Here is a 22,549-nt window from a genome sequence, read left to right as displayed (position 1 = left end):
TGTTATGTGCTTGGTTTATTTGTAACATGAGATGTTATGTGTTTAATATTGTTGTTGCATACGTATAATTTACTTACTATGACCTTACCAACGTAAAACATCTTTTAGAAGATGCCTCCAAGAAGAGAGATGCGTATGCCTGCCAACGAGGCAGAACTTCAAGGAATCATTGCTGCCGTCATAGCACAGTATGCAGCCTCACAAGGAGGAACTAGCGGAAGCAATTCGAACAACAGCGGCAATAACAATCCACCCCATGGTAATGTTAAGTCGTTTGAGACATACTACGATACATTTGGATATTTTTAACACGTTCGCTAATACCATTCGTATATTCTAACGTATGTGCAGGGTGCACTTACAAACAGTTCCTCGACTGCAAGCCCGTGAACTTTGACGGCACTGGAGGTGCTGTAGCATTTGTAAGATGGGCAGAGAAGACTGAGTCTGTTCTCAGAATGAGCAAATGTGCTCCCGAGTAACAGGTGACCTACATCTCAGGGCTATTTCTGGACGGAGCCCTATCTTGGTAGAATTTACAAGTGCAAACTCTTGGTGAAGCTGCCGCTTATGCGATGACATGGAATGAGCTGAAGGAGCTCATGCGAAGGAAGTACTGCTCACGCGCAGAAATTCAAAAGCTGGAGACTGAATTCTGGCACTTGAAAATGGAAGGTCCCAAGATCACGGAATATGTTCAGAGATTCCACGACTTGTCTCACGTGGTGCCATACATGGTTACACCGGAGTTCAAACGTATCGAACGCTTTATCTGGGGATTGGCACCTCAGATCATAAGTATGGTTACTACTTCCAAGCATGCGACAATCACGAAAGCCATTGATCTTAGTGTGGCGCTTACTGAGGAGGCCATTCGCTTGAACAAGTTTTCGAATGTTGAGCAAAAAAAAGAAGGAGACTCACGTAGAGTTGTCTGGTGAGAATAAAAGGAAATTCTCAAACTTCAAGAAGGGTACAAGCAGTGTTAGCAAGAAAGGAGAATCAAGCACACCGGCAAAGGCTGCAACCGGTGTTGAAAGCAAAGGAAAAGGTTATATGGGTACACTGCCCAAGTGTAACACATGCCAACGCCATCATTCTGGCCGGTATGGATCAAAAATATGCGAAGCTTGTGGAAAAGTTGGCCACTTGAAGGATACTTGCTGGGTTAATGCTGGCCGGGGAGGCCAAGGAGGTTTTGGTAATAGGAACAACAACCGTGGTGGTAATGCAAATCGTCCGTAAAGGAATAATGGCAGAAATGGAAATCGTGGAAACATTGCGAATCAAGCGGGTGATGGGCATCGCAACTAAAACAACGCTCAAGCTGGGAACGGAGGTGATAATCGTCAGAGACTGGGCTGTATTAATTGAGGAGATATTGGGCACTTTGAGAGGGAATACCCAAAATTGAACCAAGCACGGGGAACAGTCTTCAATATCGGAGCGAGGGAAGCGCGCCAGGATCCCAACGTTGTTACTGGTACATTCCCTATAAATCAACGCTTTGCATCTATTCTGTTTGATACTGGTGCCGATTATAGCTTCGTGTCATTAGAATTTAAGAATATGCTTGGGTTAACTGCTAGTAAGCTAGATATTCCGTACTCAATTGACCTGGCTAATGGAAAGCTAGTTGAAGCTAATGAAGTTGTCAGAGGTTGTGTAATCGAGTTGGGAGAGCGTGAATTCACTTTGGATCTACTACCAGTCAAGTTGGGAAGCTTCGACGTGGTAGTAGGGATGGATTGGTTGTCAAGCAACAAGGCTGAGATTGTTTGTCACGAAAAGATCATTCGCATCCCAACAGAAGATGGAGAAATGATTGTAGTCCACGGGGAAAAGCGTGACACGCCCTTAAGAATCATCAGCTGCCTAAAAGCCTGAAAGTGCTTACAAAAGGGATGTGTTGCCTTCTTGGCACACATCGTGGATAAAGAAGCTGCCGAGCCAAAGATTGAAGACATCCCTGTCGTGAAGGAATATCCTGAAATCTTTCTAGAAGACCTGCCAGGATTGCCACCCCAAAGGCAAGTGGAGTTCCACATTGACTTAGTTCCAGGCGCCGTGCCTGTGGCTAAGGCACCTTATCGACTTGCCCCGTCTGAGATGCAGGAATTGTCAACACAACTTCAAGAGTTGCTAGACAAAGCATTTATCAGACCAAGCTTCTCACCTTGGGGAGCTCCGGTCCTGTTTGTCAAGAAAAAAGACGGTAGTTTTCGTATGTGCATTGACTACCGGGAGTTGAACAAGTTGACTGTCAAGAATAGGTATCCTCTGCCAAGGATTGATGACTTATTTAACCAGATGCAAGGATCAAGATAGTACTCGAAGATCGATTTGCGATCAGGTTATCATCAGCTGAGAATACAAGAGGAAAGTATTCCTAAGACCGCTTTTAGAACGCGATATGGACATTACGAGTTCTTAGTTATGCCGTTTGGGTTGACAAACGCACCATCTGTTTTTATGGATTTGATGAACAGAGTTTGTAAGCCATATCTTGAAAAATTCGTGATTGTGTTCATAGACGATATTTTGATCTATTCAAAGACTAAGGCTAAGCACGAACAACATTTAAGGGCTATTTTGGAGTTGCTGAAAAAGGAAAAGTTGTATGCCAAATTCTCGAAGTGCGAGTTTTAGCTACGCGAAGTCCAATTTCTTGGACATGTGGTTAATGGGGACGGAATCCACGTGGATCCCACAAAGATCGAAGCAATCAAGAATTGGGAGACTCCAAAGACGCCAACCGAGATTCGACAATTCTTAGGTTTGGCTGGTTATTATCGAAGGTTTATTGAGGATTTCTCAAAAATCGCTCAACCCTTGACCTTCCTCACGCAGAAGGATAAGAAGTTTGATTGGGGAATCAAACAGGAAGAAGCATTCCAGATATTGAAAAACAAGCTTTGTAATGCACCGATTTTATCGCTACCAGAGGGAACTGATGATTTCGTGGTATATTGTGACGCTTCTCGTCAAGGTTTGGGTTGCGTGTTGATGCAACGCCAGAAAGTCATAGCTTACGCGTCACGCCAGTTGAAAGTTCATGAGAGGAATTATACCACGCACGATTTGGAGCTAGGCGTAGTGGTATTTGCGTTGAAGATTTGGAGACAATATTTATATGGTACAAAGTGTACAATCTTCACGGATCATAAGAGCCTACAACACATATTCGACCAGAAGGAGCTAAATATGAGACAAAGACGCTGGGTTGAATTATTGAACGATTATGACTGCGAGATCAAGTATCACCCAGGGAAGGCGAATGTGGTCGCCGACGCCATAAGTCGAAAAGAAAGGATCAAGCCCAAAAGGGTTAGGGCTTTAGAGATGATTATCCAGACAGATCTTTCCCTGCGCATTCGTGCCGCGCAGAAAGAAGCTCTTAAAGAAAGAAACATTGAAGAAGAATATCTCCGTGGAATGGAGAAGCAACTGGTGCCAAACGAGGAAGGAACGTTATGTTTCATGAAACGGATTTGGGTTCCTCTGTTTGGAGGATTGAGAAAGGTCATTTTTTATGAAGCTCACAAATCACGGTACTCTATCCACCTAGGAGCGGATAAGATGTACCAAGATCTTAAGGATTATTATTGGTGGCCTAGGATGAAAGGCGATGTTGCTGTTTATGTTAGCAAGTGTTTAACGTGCGCCAAGGTAAAAGCTGAATACCAGAAACCTTCAGGACTTCTGCAACAACCTGAGATTCCCAAGTGGAAATGGGAACAGATCTCAATGGATTTCATAACGAAGTTGCCAAGAACGCTAAAAGGTCACGACACTATTTGGGTAATAGTAGACTGGTTAACGAAGTCTGCGCACTTCTTACCCATCAGAGAGAAAGATAACACGAGCAAGTTGGCTGAGATATACATGAGAGAGATCGTTGCACGCCATGGAGTGCCTCTCTCGATCATCTCTGATAGAGATGGAAGGTTTGTGTCAAGGATTTGGCAATCCTTCCAAGAAGCATTCGGATCTTAGTTGAATCTGAGTACAGCTTTTCACCCACAAACTGATGGACAGAGCGAACGGACGATACAGACATTAGAAGATATGCTGCGAGCTTGCGTTATGGATCTAGGTGGAAGTTGGGATACTCACCTACCATTGGTCAAATTTTCATACAATAACAGCTATCACGCAAGTATTCAAGCCGCACCATTCGAAGCTCTTTATGGACGCAAATGTCGATCACCGCTTTGGTGGTCTGATGCAGGTGATAGACAGTTAGTTGGTCCAGAAGTGGTCCAGGAAACCACAGATACGATTGCACAGATCCGAAAACGCATCAAGGCGGCTCGCGATCGACAAAAGTGTTATGCCAACAGAAGAAGGAAACCTCTAGAGTTTGAGGTGGGAGACATGGTATTGTTAAAGGTATCACCCTGGAAGGGTGTGGCACGCTTCGGGAAGCATGGAAAGTTAAATCCCAGATACATCGGCCCATTCAGAATCCTGCAAAGGATTGGGCTAGTAGCATACAAGTTGGACTTACCTGCCGAGCTTAATGGTGTTCACGATACATTTCACGTGTCAAACTTGAAAAAGAGTCCAACACAGGAAACTATTGTCATTCCCACAGACGAGATTCATATTGACGATACGCTCCACTTCGTTGATGTCACACCCCGACCACGTAAAATAACAAGACATGGCGGAAACGTCGGGGAGTGTTGTAACAGAATCATTGTTTCACAACCATGGATCAAATAATTTTGTTTTATTGAATAAATGAACTCATTGTTTTAATACAAATCAAATTAATACAAATACTGTCTTTCAAATTTTAAAGTCGCTAAGGCACGAGTGTGACAACCTGAACTTTCAAGGTCAGTATCTCTTCGTCGTGTAATCCTGTTTCTTGTTATTCCTCTTACGTATTCCTTATGACGATAGAAATCGGTAAGCACTTATGATGGTAATTGGGTTGTTAAATGCCTTATGGGTTTAAGTAAATGTGTGAACGTATGTGATTGGGCTTGAACCTAGTGTTGTGTATACGATCGGGCCACACCTCAAACATGTAAGAATCATTTAGTGGTTTGGCAGCCCAAATGTTGTGGATAATTGGACTGGATATGTGCTTAGTAATAATCAACTAATCATTTGTTAGCAGCCCAATCTAACAGGGCTTAAGTCCATATCGATACATGGATGGCCCAACTTAAATCATGATGATATTATTGCATGTATTAGAGGCGGATATCAACAACCCTAAACAAACAACCCTATTCTTCCCCCACACCTTGTGTACGGCAATAGCAAATTCCTCCTGTTCGAGTTACACCTTGATTGTGGGATTTCCGGTTAGTAATTCTCACCTAGTAATCCTTGCGCTAGCATGGCATTGAATGTCTAAATGTGTTGATTATATGCTGATTATATCAATCATATGTAGGGATGTTACGTTTCGTTGCAAGTCGTTCGGTATACTAGGATTCTTGATGGATCGTTAATTTAGATATTGGTTATAAATGTTAAAAACCTGATAACTATATGATTCTGATGTGTTATCAAACGTGCTACTGAATTAGTACATGATGATAATATTCTAGTTGCAAGGTGGGTTAAGTATACAATTCTATGATAACCAAATTTGTGAAAGATTGGTGGACTTTGTGTCATGTGTTGAGTATCACTTTGGTTAGTATTGGGTTGTTTGCATTAAATGTGTTGCTCATACGTGATCTGATGATGACTGTGCATGTATGACATGAGTAGGCTAGAATCACAAATTCCAATCCATCACATGTGCTGCCCATTTACTATCAATGATGACCCATGTTGTTTAATAAAATGGTGGGCATTGAGAATTATGAAAGATTCCTATGTCATAGTAATGTCAAGTCTTCATTTAATATGGTGATGGGATGATATATGTGATAGAAAGGGGCTTGACTAATTAACTTTACTTGGTTGCAGTGATGATGTTGTTATTATGGGAGTTAGGGACATTTTATTATTTTTTTTGAAATATTAGTCACTATCAACATTAAGAGAGTACATGGATCACACACACAAGCTATAACCGAATGGAATGTGTTGGGCCGGCTGGGTTACGTGAGTCATCAGTAATACATGGGCCAGTGGTTGGCCAGCGTTTGAATGGAATGATTAATGGGCCGGGTACATCGGTTGGATTCGTGTAGCATAACCGAGATGTTATATGTTGTTGTAAATTAAATGTGTGTTGAAGTTTTTGATGATTGGGGGTAGACTATTCGTGTTAACAATGATCAGCCAGTTCATCGTGTATGGGAATAGAATATAAGGATTTGGATGGTTGATGTTATGAGATGAAGTTACTGAAATGCTTTGAAACATTGGTTAAATCATGATTTGGTATATCACGGATTGAAAAGGATTGAGAATCGGGGCCCACAGCACTTGTGAAATCTGGGCCGCACGGCTGCACGGAATTCAGGTTGGGCCAGGGCCCGAACCGGGTTAAATGTAATTACATGATTGTTGTACTATATGTTGGTAATGTTACAATGAGTTGTGTATGTAGATCAAACTGAATAGGTATAGGGCTTGAATGTACACTATGGATATGCGATGTTGTGAATATTTACTACAGCTTATGTGATTGTATGAATTGTACTTGTGATTATTTGTTCTATGTGCACGAGAGATTGTGATTTATGTAAACGTGAAAACTGATTATCACTGGTGATCATACTAGGATTTGATTTACCAACTGTGAACGGACATTAAATCTAACCGAGCACTCTAAGGTGAGTTCACTACATTCGAGCATGCGTCCCAGTGGTTGGGGACAGTCAGTGGGTATCCCGTGGAGGGATAAGTCTTTTGGGTAAAAACGGGTATATTGGTTAATATTCTCACCTATTATTCTTGTAAGTCCCTTATTTTGTTAGCTGGAGGGTAACGGGTATTAGTTGGTAGCGCTACTTAGGTTTGGCACCCTCACACCGCTCCTAGATAGGACGGAGGTGAACTAATGACCTAGTCGGGCCCAGTACTGGATAGGAGTACGTGGGAAAGGGCAGTCATGTACTTCAGGAGCCGTCTTGTTCGGAATGGAGATATTAACAATATTACTTGCATTGGTTATTGAACTATTTTACATTCAACTGTTAACAAACGTTTTCTTAAACTGTGGACTCGCCAGCTTTGTCTGATACACTTGTTATATGCTCGCAGGTCGTTAGGGGATGGAAACAGGAGCTTGCTGGCTGGAGGGCAGGAGAGGTCATGGTCACACTGATTTGTTAAACACTTATTTATCATGTTGATTGGTATTACTTTATGATACAATAATGCTTCCGCTGAACTTGATGGTTTTTGAATTACTTATGTTTGGATTTTATTACGATTAAATGATGAAACTTTATTTTTAAACTTATGGATTCAATGTAATTGGTAGCTCATTACTAGTGGTCACACGCCTAACAGGGACACACCCTAAGTGGTAATTTGAGGGTGTGACAGTTTGGTATCAGAGCCACTGGTTATAGCGAACTTGGTTTTAAAATGTTTTTATAAAACCAGACGATAACCGAACAGATCCGAAATCGACCATGACACTCGGCTCCAAACTGCAAGGTTCGTTTCTCTTGTTTACTATTACATTGTATATCTATTGTTTGCTTATGAATGACATTACATGCGAATGCACACTTGGCACAACAGTATGAACTTATATGATGACAACCCACATTACGTGTTTTAAGAGTGCAACTTTTCTTGAACTTTCATGATCTATGTTGTGGCATCACCTGCTTTATTGTTTGAATTCAGGGAATCTTTCTAACACGAATTGAGTGGAGCTGAGATGAACATGCAAATTGGATTATTATTGTGGGTGCACACATAATAATAATGTGGGGTGCATGTGAGTACCAGTGAAACTTGACAAGTGTGAAAAAGGATTCCGCTATGTCAGTTGATGTTATGCTAGAACGTAGAAATCTGTGGAGATCATAGTAATGCTTGCCTCCTACTTGTACTTGCATGTTGAATCTTTCCTTTTATTATATATAGAATCATGAACGGACGTGGCGGATGTAATGGTGGACGTGGTGGAGGCCGCGGTGGTGGACGTGGCCATGTTGCTATGACTCAGGCTGAGTTAACCGATCTCATTAACACTCGCGTGGCTGAAGCCTTAGCGGCTTATCAGGCTGGTACGATGTGTACCAAACACTCTTTATCCTTGAGTCGCATGCTTGAGTCTTACTCGTTTGTTTTATGTTCTTTCGTTAATAGGTCAACAGGTGCAACAGAATCCGCACCATCCTCCTGTTTGCACATTCAAAACCTTCATGGATTGTAAGCCGCAGACCTTCAGTGGGACTGAAGGGGCTGTGGGACTCTTGCGCTGGTTTGAAAAGGCAGAGTCCGTGTTCGCGATGTGTAACTGTCCGGTTGGGGACAGAGTGAAATTTGCTGCGGGCACGCTCGAAGATGGTGCCCTGACCTGGTGGAATGCCCAGGTTCAGCTGTTAGGCATCGAGGCGGCGAACGCCACTACGTGGGAAGACTTTAAAGAATTGATGAGGGAGGAATATTTTCCTCGTGATGAAATACAGAAATTAGAAAACGAGTATTATGATATGAAAATGGTAGGATCCGAGATTGAAGCATACGTGGAGCGGTCGTATGAGTTGGCTGACTTGTGTCCGAATTTGTCTCGACCTATGCCTCGAAGAATTGAGTTGTTTATCAAGGGATTACCTCCACGGGTGAAGGGTTTGGTTACTGCGGCAAACCTTAATAACTTAACTCAGATTGTCCGTTTGGCTCATAAGATCGTTGATCAAGAGGTGGAGAGCCATTCACTACCACCACATATTTCTAGTACTGCTACAGCCGCTACTACTTCCACTGCTCCTGCTACTGATAGCAAGCGTAAGTGGAACGACATGGACAAGGGGTCCAACTCTGCACAGCCTCAGAAGAAGACGGATACTGGCAGCAACCGCAGTTTCAGCCAGTCATCGTCAGTGAATCAAAACCAGAGTAACAAATCAGGGCAGGGATCTTATGCGGGGAAACTACCTTTGTGCAACAAGTGTAACTATCATCACAAGGGACAGTGTACTCGGGTTTGTCATCGGTGTAACCGATCAGGGCACGTGGCTAGGGATTGTAGGGCTACACTTCCAGCTCAGCAGCAGTCATCACAGCCGCCGGGTAGACAACAGACTCAGCAGAACCAGGGTACTCAAAAAGGGTGTTACCAGTGTGGGGCCGAGGGGCACTTCAAGCGAGACTGCCCTCAGCTGAAGCAGAACACAGGGGGTAACAACGTGAATAACAATGCTGGAAACAATGGGGGTAATGTTGCGCGTGGGCGCGGGTTTGTGTTAGGAGCTGGGGAAGCGCGGAACGACGGCAACGTGGTTACTGGTACGTTTTCAGTAAACGGTGTATTTGCTTCTATTTTATTTGACTCTGGTGCCGATTGGAGTTACGTGTCTTTGGGGTTCAGTTTTCAGTTAGGGTTAAGTCCTACACCTCTCGTAACGAAACACATAGTAGAGATAGCAAATGGTAAGACAATCGAAGCTTCGCATGTCCTAGTTGGGTGTAAACTCGATCTTCTGGGTCAAGTATTCGACATTGACCTACTTCCCATTACTCTTGGAAGCTTCGACGTGGTTATCCTTATGGACTGGTTGTCCAAGTATCAGGCGAAGATTCTCTGTAAGGAAAAGATCGTACGTGTTCCTCTCCCTAGCGGAGGATCTTTATCGGTTTAGGGTTATCGTAGTGGTGCCACAGTTAGCATTATTTCAGCAATGAAGGCTCAGAAGTGTCTGCGTAAGGGTTATCCTGCTATGTTAGCCCTCGTTACTGATTCGCAGCCTAATGAGAGAAAGATCGGGGATTTTCCAGTAGTTCGTGAGTTTCCTGATGTGTTTCCTGAGGAACTCCCTGGTCTACCTCCACACCGTCAGGTGGAATTTCAGATCGACCTCGTGCCAGGAGCAGCCCCGATTGCTCTAGCCCCTTATCGTCTTGCGCCAGGAGAGTTACAAGAGTTGTCGAATCAACTCCAAGAGCTGTTGGATAGAGGTTTTATTCGACCTAGCTCTTCACCTTGGGGAGCCCCTGTGTTATTTGTAAAGAAGAAGGATGGATCCTTTCGGATGTGTATAGATTATCGCGAGCTCAACAAAGTGACGATCAAGAATCGTTATCCTTTGCCTCGTATCGACGATCTGTTTGACCAGCTGCAAGGGTCAAGTTTCTATTCTAAAATCGACTTAAGGTCAGGTTATCATCAGGTACGAGTTAGAGAGGAGGATGTTCCCAGAACAGCTTTTCAGACGCGGTATGGTCACTATGAGTTTTTGGTTATGCCGTTCGGGCTGACCAACGCACCAGCGGTCTTCATGGATCTCATGAACCGTGTGTGCAAACCGTATCTTGACGACTTCGTTATTGTCTTTATCGACGACATCTTGATTTACTCCAAGAGCCAGGAGGACGACGAGCGGCATTTACGTCTTATCTTGGAGCTCCTGAGGAAGGAGCAGCTCTACGCGAAGTTTTCTAAATGTGATTTCTGGATTCGGGAAGTACACTTTCTTGGGCATATTGTTAACGAGAGGGGTATACATGTGGATCCTGCGAAGATCGATGCCATTAGGAATTGGGCGGCACCAAAGAATCCTTCGGAGGTGCGACAATTCCTGGGTCTTGCAGGGTACTATCGTCGGTTTATTCAGGATTTCTCGAAGATTGCTCAACCTCTCACCTCCTTGACGCAGAAGAATGTGGTTTATTCTTGGGGAACAAAACATGAGGACGCTTTTCAACTTTTGAAACAGAAATTATGTAGCGCGCCGATCCTATCTCTACTAGATGGTACCGAGGATTTTGTGGTTTATTGTGATGCTTCGATTCAGGGTCTCGGTTGCGTGTTGATGCAACGCGAGAAGGTGATAGCTTATGCTTCTCGTCAGTTGAAGGTGCACGAGAAGAACTATACGACTCACGATTTGGAGTTAGGAGCTGTGGTTTTCGCGTTGAAGATCTGGAGGCATTAACTGTACGGTACCAAATGCACCATCTACACCGATCACAGAAGCCTTCAGCATATCTTCGACCAGAAAGAATTGAATATGCGGCAACGGCGTTGGATAGAGCTTTTGAACGACTATGAGTGTGCCATCAAGTATCAACCCGGGAAAGCTAATGTTGTGGCTGATGCACTTAGCCGAAAGGAGACGAAGCCCAAGCGCGTTCGTGCTCTACAACTTACTATTCACTCTGGATTACCAGCTCAGATTCGTTCCGCTCAGATCGAAGCCTTGAAGGAAGGGAACATCAAGGCCGATTACTTGCGGGGTATGGAAAAACGACTAGAGAAGAGGTCTGATGGCATTTATTACTTTATGCAGCAGGTATGGGTTCCTCTGTATGGTAAACTTCGAGAACTTGTGATGGACGAAGCGCACAAGTCCCGGTATTCTGTTCACCCGGGCTCAGACAAGATGTATCAGGATCTCAGGGTTATGTATTGGTGGCCAAAGATGAAGGCTCACATTGCGACATACGTGAGTAAGTGCTTGACTTGTGCTAGAGTCAAAGCAGAGCATCAGAAGCCTTCGGGTCTACTTCAGCGGCCCGAGATACCCACGTGGAAGTGGGAGCAGATCGCCATGGATTTCGTTACAGGGTTACCGAGAACTCAAGCTGGGAACGATACTATTTGGGTGATTGTTGACCGTCTCACGAAGTTAGCACATTTTCTGGCAATTAAAGAAACAGACAAGTTCTCTCAGTTGGCAGTAGTATATCTTAAAGAGGTGGTTTCTAGACACGGGGTGCCAACTTCTATCATCTCAGATCTAGATCCGCGTTTCACTTCTGAATTATGGCAGTCAATGCATAAATCGTTCGGTTCACAACTCGATATGAGTACCGCTTATCACCCACAGACGGATGGCCAGAGCGAGCGCACCATTCAGACACTTGAAGATATGCTGCGGGCATGTGTGATTGATTTTGGGAAAGGATGGGAGAAACACTTGCCATTGATAGAGTTCTCCTACAACAACAGTTACCACACTAGCATTCAGGCAGCTCCGTTCGAAGCATTGTACGAGCGGAAATGTCGATCTCCTCTCTGTTGGGCTGAAGTGGGTGACAGCCAGATCACAGGTCCTGAACTCGTGCTTGAAACTTCGGAAAAGATTGTTCAGATCAGGAATCGTATGGCAGCGGCGCGTGATCGTCAGAAAAGCTACGCTGACAAGCGTAGAAAGCGTTTGGAGTTCAAAGTTAATGATCGGGTTATGTTTAAAGTTTCACCGTGGAAGGGCGTTGTACGCTTTGGGAAACGCGGCAAGCTTAATCCTCGTTACGTTGGGCCGTTTAAAATCTTGGAGCGAATCGGTAAAGTCGCTTACAGGCTCGAGTTACCCGCGGAGTTGGGTAACGTGCACGATGTCTTTCATGTCTCACAGTTGAAGACGTGTTTGTCTGATGAAACACTAGTTGTGCCATTTCAAGAGTTGAAGATTGACGACAAGTTGCAGTTTGTCGAAGAGCCTATTGAGATCATGGACCGAGAGGTCAAGGTGCGTAAGCATAGTCGTATCCCAATTGTTAAAGTTCGTTGGAACTTAAGACGTGGACCAGAGTTCACGTGGGAGCGTGTGGATCAGATGAAGCTCAAGTATCCTCAACTTTTCCCTAATGACACGTCCAAATCTGGTAAAGCTGGTGAATTTCGGGACGAAATTCCTCTTCAAGTTGGGGATGATGTAACACCTGAGGAAAATCCGCAACAACCTTGATTTCTCACTTCATTCTTTCATGCTTACTTGTCAAATTTCGGGACGAAATTTCTTTCAAGTTGGGGATGATGTGACAACCCAAACTTTCAAGGTCAGTATCTCTTCGTCGTGTAATCCTGTTTCTTGTTATTCCTCATACGTATTCCTTACGACGATAGAAATCGGTAAGCACTTATGATGGTAATTGGGTTGTTAAATGCCTTATGGGTTTAAGTAAATGTGTGAACGTATGTGATTGGGCTTGAACCTAGTGTTGTGTATACGATCGGGCCACACCTTAAACATGTAAGAATCATTTAGTGGTTTGGCAGCCCAAATGTTGTGGATAATTGGACTGGAAATGTGCTTAGTAATAATCAACTAATCATTTGTTAGCAGCCCAATCTAACAGGGCTTAAGTCCATATCGATACATGGATGGCCCAACTTAAATCATGATGATATTATTGCATGTATTAGAGGCGGATATCAATAACCCTAAACAAATAACCCTATTCTTCCCCCACACCTTGTGTACGGCAATAGCAAATTCCTCCTGTTCGAGTTACACCTTGATTGTGGGATTTCCGGTTAGTAATTCTCACCTAGTAATCCTTGCGCTAGCATGGCAGTGAATGTCTAAATGTGTTGATTATATGCTGATTATATCAATCATATGTAGGGATGTTACGTTTCGTTGCAAGTCGTTCGGTATACTAGGATTCTTGATGGTTCGTTAATTTAGATATTGGTTATAAATGTTAAAAACCTGATAACTATATGATTCTGATGTGTTATCAAACGTGCTACTGAATTAGTACATGATGATAATATTCTAGTTGCAAGGTGGGTTAAGTATACAATTCTATGATAACCAAATTTTTGAAAGATTGGTGGACTTTGTGTCATGTGTTGAGTATCACTTTGGTTAGTATTGGGTTGTTTGCATTAAATGTGTTGCTCATATGTGATCTGATGATGACTGTGCATGTATGACATGAGTAGGCTAGAATTACAAATTCCAATCCATCACATGTGCTGCCCATTTACTATCAATGATGACCCATGTTTTTTAATAAAATGGTGGGCATTGAGAATTGTAAAAGATTCCTATGTCATAGTAATGTCAAGTCTTCATTTAATATGGTGATGGGATGATATATGTGATAGAAAGGGGCTTGACTAATTAACTTTACTTGGTTGCTGTGATGATGTTGTTATTATGGGAGTTAGGGACATTTTATTATTTGTTTTGAAATATTAGTCACTATCAACATTAAGAGAGTACATGGATCACACACACAAGCTATAACAGAATGGAATGTGTTGGGACGGTTGGGTTACGTGAGTCATCGGTAATACATGGGCCAGTGGTCAGCCATCTTTTGTATGGAATGATTAATGGGCCGGGTACATGGGTTGGATTCGTGCCGGTTGGGTTACGTGAGTCATCGGTAATACATGGGCCAGTGGTCAGCCATCTTTTGTATGGAATGATTAATGGGCCGGGTACATGGGTTGGATTCGTGTAGCATAACCGAGATGTTATATGTTGTTGTAAATTAAATGTGTGTTGAAGTTTTTGATGATTGGGGGTAGACTATTCGTGTTAATAATGATCAGCCAGTTCATCGTGTATGGGAATAGAATATAAGGATTTGGATGGTTGATGTTATGAGATGAAGTTACTGAAATGGTTTGAAACATTGGTTAAGTCATGATTTGGTATATCGCGGATTGAGTAGGATTGAGAATCGGGGCAGGCCAACCGATCGGCCCACAACACTTGTGAAATCTGGGCCGCACGGCTGCACGGAATTCAGGTTGGGCCAGGGCCCGAACCGGGTTAAATGTAATTGCATGATTGTTATGCTATATGTTGGTAATGTTACGATGAGTTGTGTACGTAGATCAAACTGAATAGGTATAGGGCTTGAATGTACACTATGGAGATGCGATGTTATGAATATTTACTACAGCTTATATGATTGTATGAATCGTACTTGTGATTATTTGTTCCATGTGCACGAGAGATTGTGATTTATGTAAACGTGAAAACTGATTATCACTGGTGATCATACTAGGATTTGATTTACCAACTGTGAACGGGCATTAAACCTAACCGAGCACTCTAAGGTGAGTTCACTACATTCGAGCATGCGTCCCAGTGGTTGGGGACAGTCATTTTGGTATCCCGTGGAGGGATAAGTCTTTTGGGTAAAAACGGGTATATTGGTTAATATTCTCACCTATCATTCTTGTAAGTCCCTTATTTTGTTACCTGGAGGGTAACGGGTATTAGCTGGTAGTGCTACTTAGGTTTGGCACCCTCACACCGCTCCTAGATAGGACGGAGGTGAACTAATGACCTAGTCGGGCCCAGTACTGGATAGGAGTACGTGGGAAAGGGCAGTCATGTACTTCAGGAGCCGTCTTGTTCGGAATGGAGATATTAACAATATTACTTGCATTGGTTATTGAACTGTTTTACATTCAACTGGTAACAAACGTTTTCTTAAACTGTGGACTCGCCAGCTTTGTCTGATACACTTGTTACATGCTCGCAGGTCGTTAGGGGATGGAAACAGGAGCTTGCTGGCTGGAGGGCAGGAGTGGTCATGGTTACACTGATGGGCTCATTTGTTAAACACTTATTTATCATGTTGATTAGTATTACTTTATGATACAATAATGCTTCCGCTGAACTTGATGGTTTTTGAATTACTTATGTTTGGATTTTATTACGATTAAATGATGAAACTTTATTTTTAAACTTATGGATTCAATGTAATTGGTGGCTCATTACTAGTGGTCACACGCCTAACAGGGACACACCCTAAGTGGTAATTTGAGGGTGTGACAACGAGTCCATCCTAAGTGTAGCATGTATCAACAATCATCACAAAGCAGCACCTGAAACATGTGTAAAAATAGGTACGTCAGCATAAAAATGCCTGTGAGATACATAGGTTTTATTGATTTAGGATTCATGACTTATAAGTTTAAGGAAAAATGTTTAAGAAAAAGTAGTCATGATCCTTGAAAAAGGTTTTCTTTTATAAATCATTTATAAGAAATCAGATGATATAAAATAATAATACATAGGAAATTAAATAAGTAAGTAGAATAAGTTCGTATAAAAATATATTGTTTGAAAAACAATATTTTGATAAAAAGGTTTATAGTATATATAAAAATATACTTTGATTTAAGAAAGTCGAATAAATAATATATTAGAAAATATTTCAGTTCCAAAACCGTTAACCCAAGTGTACTAAATAACGCCACGGTATGTAATGCGATGAAAACACTTATATATAAGACGTACCAGCGGCGTATCTACCATGTTTTCATCACATTACACCCGTCCCGTTATCTAAACACTAACCAAAAACCAGTCATTAAGTAAATAGTATATTAACCATACTTTAGTTGGTAAAATAAATAAGTTTTCAGTAGTATATCAAATGTATACTTTGGATTTATAAATAACATATTAAACTATGTTTTGGTTTGAAAATAACATATTAAAACTATGCTTTGGATTATGAAGATAACATATCAAACTATGTTTTAATGATTAACAAAATATATGTTGGTTTTTGTACAATATCCCATATGAGAGCATATCAAACTATACTTTTGGGAGTATAACTCAATATACAAAAATAATGTGATTTATGAATTCATTCAGACCTAGTGCATCAAAATACACCTTTGAGACTATAGAAATACCACAAAGGCAATCCCTATTTGGTTGGAGCAACAAATTGGTTTCAGACATTCCATGACAACAGGAATGGGGTGTCAAATCCTATATCGCTATATCATACTACCAACCGGTCTGGTGAACAAAAATAAGTACTATTCCAACAATTAATTTTATAATCTTTGAAAAATTAGTGTTTAAACCATAGATAGTCATTCAGTTTGTCAAAAGATAAGTACTAACATGTATAATCAATTATACTTTGAAATCATGAAAATAACAGATAGGTACACATGCTTCACCCCAAAACATTTTGAAAATAGTAAAAGAGGGGACTATGTACTCACTTGAGAGTGCTTAGAAGTCTTGAGCAACTACCAAGCAAGCTAGAGGAGTCCCGGAATCAAACGGTACCTAGTATAGATAACTACGTAAATTACCGGACCTAAATCGGAAGATCGGGTAGGATGATGTCTCGTAAACCAAATGAGTGTGGGAAATCATATAATATGGTCTAACAAAGCCTACATCCTAAAAGGAAACCTAACCTAAGTGCTTACGACCCATTACGACCTGTTTAGGTAGCTTTTGCTACTTTAACACGTCGTTCGCGTATAACGCGTTCGGACCGCCTAACTAGTCCTATGACAAGTAATATATGCCTTAACATGTCTAATAATGTTACCTAATCAGTTTAGATGTCAAAATTTAGGTTACATATGCTTAAAATGAATTTATGCGTAAAAAGGGTATTTTGGTAATTTTCCTAAGGCATATAAACTACCTATCATACGACTAACTAAACGAAGTGACCATAAGGTATAACCTCGGAAGGTTATTCCCTATACAACTATGGTCACTAAACATGTTTGGTCGGATCCTAATGATCGACCAAACGGGTCTAGTTCGAAAGTCTAAGCGGTTGTTTAGACCGCTTGACTTACGACTCTACATAAGCACTAAACCGAAAGTGACGAGCTAAACATGCTAGAACATGTTTAGTTAAGTTAGAAAACAGGTTTGGTATTAAAACAAACGGTTTTAATACCCTAGAGTAGTTTGGTTACAAAATACGCGAGAAAACGCATTTTGGCCGAAACTACGACTCGTCACTGAGCCTAGATAACGTGGTAATCAGTAGGTGTAGTCACTAGGGACTATAACCATCATGATTACGCTCACGTTATGAAGTTCAAACGAACTTCGCATTGACCATAAACTGTCAATGCAGAAAGTCAAACGCAGTTTGACTTTAACGATAAAAACGAATGAAAAACGCGAAAGAATACTTACAGAAGGTCCCCGCAAGATTTGAACCCGATTCTATCTCAGGTAGGAAGCATATACTTCCACTTAGAGAGCTTGAATCAGATTCAAATGTGAGGAATGAATGAAAACATGGTGGGTATTTATAGGAAATCTAGAACAGTTAGGATCGTTCATCGTAAAACGAGCTTCGATCTCATCCGTACACATGTGCCCATGGTTTTGTGAAACCATGGGAGCCCATAGTTTCATTAAAACCATGTGCAAATGAGGGGAACAGCTGGAAAAAGCTGGCATTTAGATTTTTCATTTTGGTCCCTTCCTAAGATAACTATGGCAGAATGTCAATTTTGGTCCCTGAACATCAGAATCTTGCATTTCGGCTCATTTTTGACACGTTTAAGCCCCGTTAACCTCATTTCAAGGCTCTAAGATGAAGCTAAAGTATAGGGAACTTGAAATGTGCTCAAAAATATCCCGGATGTCAGCTCGTTTGGTCGTACGGTTGCGTTGTTCGGTAAATTACGACGGAAGTCGTAACGAACGCAAAAAACGATCCAAATTAAGCGACAAATGGAATTTTATCATGCCAATCACTAAAATAAAGTATTTTAAAGATTACATAAATTTTTGGATCTTCGGATGTATTCAGAACGTAAGATATGAGCGAAAATGTAAACTTGTGCACTTTTTGACGCTTTTAGTCCCTGAATGACCAAAAGTTTATTTTTGGGCACCAAACACCTCAAAGCCTATTTCTAAGCTATGTAAGGGATATTTAGGGCATATTTAACTTATGATCAAGTTCCGGAAGGTTCGTTACAATACAAATCGGTATAGTTTCGCAGTTTGACACAATTAGTCCCTGCGATCGAACAAACTTGATTTCAACACACCAAACCCTCCAAAACTTGTTTCTAAGTTATGTAAAGGTTATTTAAGGTATGTTAAGCCTATTTCACTATTCCGGAGTGTTTGTTGCATTGAACTGTTTATATTTACGCATCAGTGCGTATATAGCCTTCCAGAAAGCGATTTAGAGCTTGAAATCGGACAAGAATTGATATGTATAAACGATACACATATTTTTACAAATCTCAAGTATGAAACACAATGTTTCATTTGTCACACCCCCAAAATCCACCTGCGGAGTATCACCGCTTGGGAGCGTGACTGACCAGGATCAAGCCACCAATCATATAGAACATTGTATAAAGTAAAAGTAATTGCAATATAATCCAAACCAAATCCATATGAAAGGTGTTTCCAAAACATAAGTAAGTTATCATTGTTTAGCGGAAGCGTATGTTCAAAATCCAACATAAGTAAGTACGAAATGTCATAAGTGTTTAATAAGATATCACGATCCAAGCCCACAACGACCCGCTCCTCCATGTGCAAGCTCCATATACCTAACGACCTGCAAGGCATGTAACAGAGGATCAACAACTAGTTGAGCGAGTTCACAGAAAGTAAATGCGTAATAGTAAGTTCGTTTGTAACAGGTGGCTCTACTGGGCCGTTAGTACGTTCTATTGGTGGGGGCTTCCCATGTTGTATAACCACTAGACTACTCGTAACCATAAGTATCCTTCACAACCGAGGATAGTAATAAGCATAAGTATCCTTCACATCCGAGGATAGTAATAAGTATAGGTATCCTTCACAACCGAGGATAGTAGTAAGTATAAGTATCCTTCCCAACCAAGGATAGTAGTAAGTATAAGTTCACGTAGGTCTTACGTGAGTATCCTTCACATCCGAGGATAGTAATTTAGTATAAGTATCCTTCACAACCGAGGATAGTAATTGATATATGTGTACGTAGATTGCACGTACGTGTCCTGCACAACCGAGGACGATGGTATGGTAGTCTAGTAATAGTGTAAGTACAGTTCTATTCAATCACAATCCATAAATCCCAATTCCCGTGCCCTGGGAATCCCATGCCTTAGTAAGGGTGTGAACTCACCTTGGTTTGCTCGGTATGCTAGGTTATGCACTCACAAGTAATCAATCAAGTCCTATTGTATGCATGTATAAGAAATCAGTTCATGTTCGCAATGATACGCATGTAATCTATGTCACAAGGCGTTTAACAGTTATCACCATGTATCAAATAAACAACTAATCACATTTATGCAGCTTGAGCTTACAATCAGAGTTGTTCTTAGACGTTTTAATTCAGATATTCATCAACAGTCTTAGTAACTGAAATCGTATTACATCATTGTCCAAGATTACAGAACTAGCATGCATAAGATAGTTTACATACGTAACAGTGTTACTACATCAAACAGTGTCATCATGCTAACAGACAATGAAACTCAGACTAGGTTAACAAAGCATGGGGGTTAGCATATTGAATAACCTTGGATATCACTTATCTACAAAAGTCGGACAACCTTATGCACATAATTTCATAAAAATTCGGACAGGGAGTGGGGGTTTGGGCCATGAAACTCGGACAAGGGGGTAAGGGTAACAACCCTTACAAACTCGGACCACATGTGTTCAATTAAGGTCGGACCATGTGAGTTTCTTATACTCGGACCATATGAACATCATTAAAGTCGGACCATGTGAGTTTCTTATACTCGGACCATATGAACATCATTAAAGTCGGACCATTAACCATTCAACAAACTCGGTCCATTCAACCAATCAACAAACTCGGACCATTAACCCTTCAACAAACTCGGTCCATTTAACATCATTAAACTCGGACCTTAGTGTTTCTGTTAATAAACTCGGGCAAGGGTTCAATCAAGAAACTCGGGCCATCTTACATGTATATAAAGTCGGGTTAGGTGTCTTTATAAAATAAACTCGGACATATGCAAATCATTAAACTCAGACACTCAACTATGCACAGAAACTCAGACAATCAATAATATGTGAATTCCAATACATCGTCAAAAGAAATCAAGTCAGTTACGTTTTGGTTTCTAATCGTGACCACAAACCCTAACACAGATTCATACGGACGGCATAAACAAAGACCAATCAACCGGTGATTAACCACAACAATTATAACAAGAACAATCTATCAAGCATGTAAATCATCATCATGATCGCAATTATCCATAATCAAATCAGAATCATAGGATATCATGTGAGGAACTAGGGTTTACAAGCATAAATCAATCAACAATTAGTCAAGAATGATACGATCAAATAATCAACGCACAATCATTAACAATTACCTTGAACGATTCTAGAAAATAGAGAAATCGAAAGTGATGAATGCTTTGTGCCAATGATGGTGGTGATGATGATTGCCAGAGGATTAGAGAGTTACAAGTACGTGTTTTGGTTTTGTGTGCAAATGATTAGTGAAATGAGATTAGGGTTAAGTATCTAGGATTTCACTAATTACTTTCCACCTCCCTAAGTATTATATTTTACACATGCACACCACCTCCTAACCATTTCATAGTTCCACCACCAAGTTTACATATTTGACAAGTTTATCACAATTAATACGTAGCAATGCAAAATCTCACAACACACTTTATTGTATCAACACATATACAATTCCATAGCAACTAATTGTGAAATTAATCAACTATATAATACAAGAACGTGCAATAAATGCGAAATAGAATCTTGGAATTTCGAGTTGTCACATTATCCCCAACTTAAAAGAAATTTCGTCCCGAAATTTGGTACGCACTCACTGAGGAAGCTAGGTAAGTTATATCGTTCACTGGTTTTCCTGGGGTGTCACATCATCCCCCCGTTGATTTGGAATTTCGTCCCGAAATTCAGTAGTAGTAGCTTCAGCCTCAGTAGTGGTTGCATTGGTTTCGAAATAACTGGGGTACTTTTCTGTCATCTGGCCTTCGCGTTCCCAGGTGTACTCTGGGCCACGTTTGGAGTTCCAACGAACTCGGACAAGAGGGATTCTCTTGTGCTTGAGGACCTTAACATCCCGGTCCGTGGTTTCGACTGGTTCCTCGACGAACTGCAACCGCTCGTCGATAGTAGGTTCCTTAAAAGGAATTATGAGAGTCTCATCTGACAGACACTTCTTCAGATTCGACACGTGGAATACGTTGTGAACTGCACCGAGTTCAGCTGGTAGGTTTAGTCTGTAGGCTACGGGGCCTATTCTTTCAGTGATTTCGAACGGTCCAACATACCGTGGATTGAGTTGCCTCGTTTACTAAATGTAACCACACCCCTTTCAGGGTGAAACTTTGAGTAAAACCCGGTCCCCGACCTGAAATTCCAATGGCTTCCTACGCTTATCCGCGTAGCTTTTCTGGCGATCGCGAGCTGTCGCCATGCGTTGTCGTATCTGTGCAATTCGTTCAGTAGTGTCAACTACCATTTCTAGGCCTGTATTCTAACTATCCCTCACCTCTGCCCAACCGAGAGGTGACCGGCATTTACGTCCGTACAATGCCTCGAATGGAGCGGCTTGAATGCTGGTGTGATAGCTGATATTGTATGAGAACTCCACCAAAGGGAGGTGCTTTTCCCAGCCGTTGCCGAAATCGATAACACATGCCCGAAGCATGTCTTTAAGAGTCTGGATCGTTCGCTCAGACTTCCCATCCGTCTGAGGATGATATGCTGTGCTCATGTCTAATCGTGAGCCGAAAGATTTGTGCATCGCTTGCCATAGCTCTGACGTGAATCGTGCATCCCGGTCCAAAATAATGGAGGTGGGCACCCCCGTGCCTCGAAACGACTTCTTTAAGATAGATGTCTGCGAGAGTGGAGAACTTATCCGTTTCCTTTTTAGCCAGGAAGTATGCAGACTTGGGGAGTCGATCCACGATCACCCATATAGCATC

This window comes from Helianthus annuus, chromosome 3, assembly GCF_002127325.2.
Source record: "Helianthus annuus cultivar XRQ/B chromosome 3, HanXRQr2.0-SUNRISE, whole genome shotgun sequence".
Classification (NCBI taxonomy): Eukaryota; Viridiplantae; Streptophyta; class Magnoliopsida; order Asterales; family Asteraceae; genus Helianthus; species Helianthus annuus.
This window is presented reverse-complemented; position numbering follows the sequence as displayed.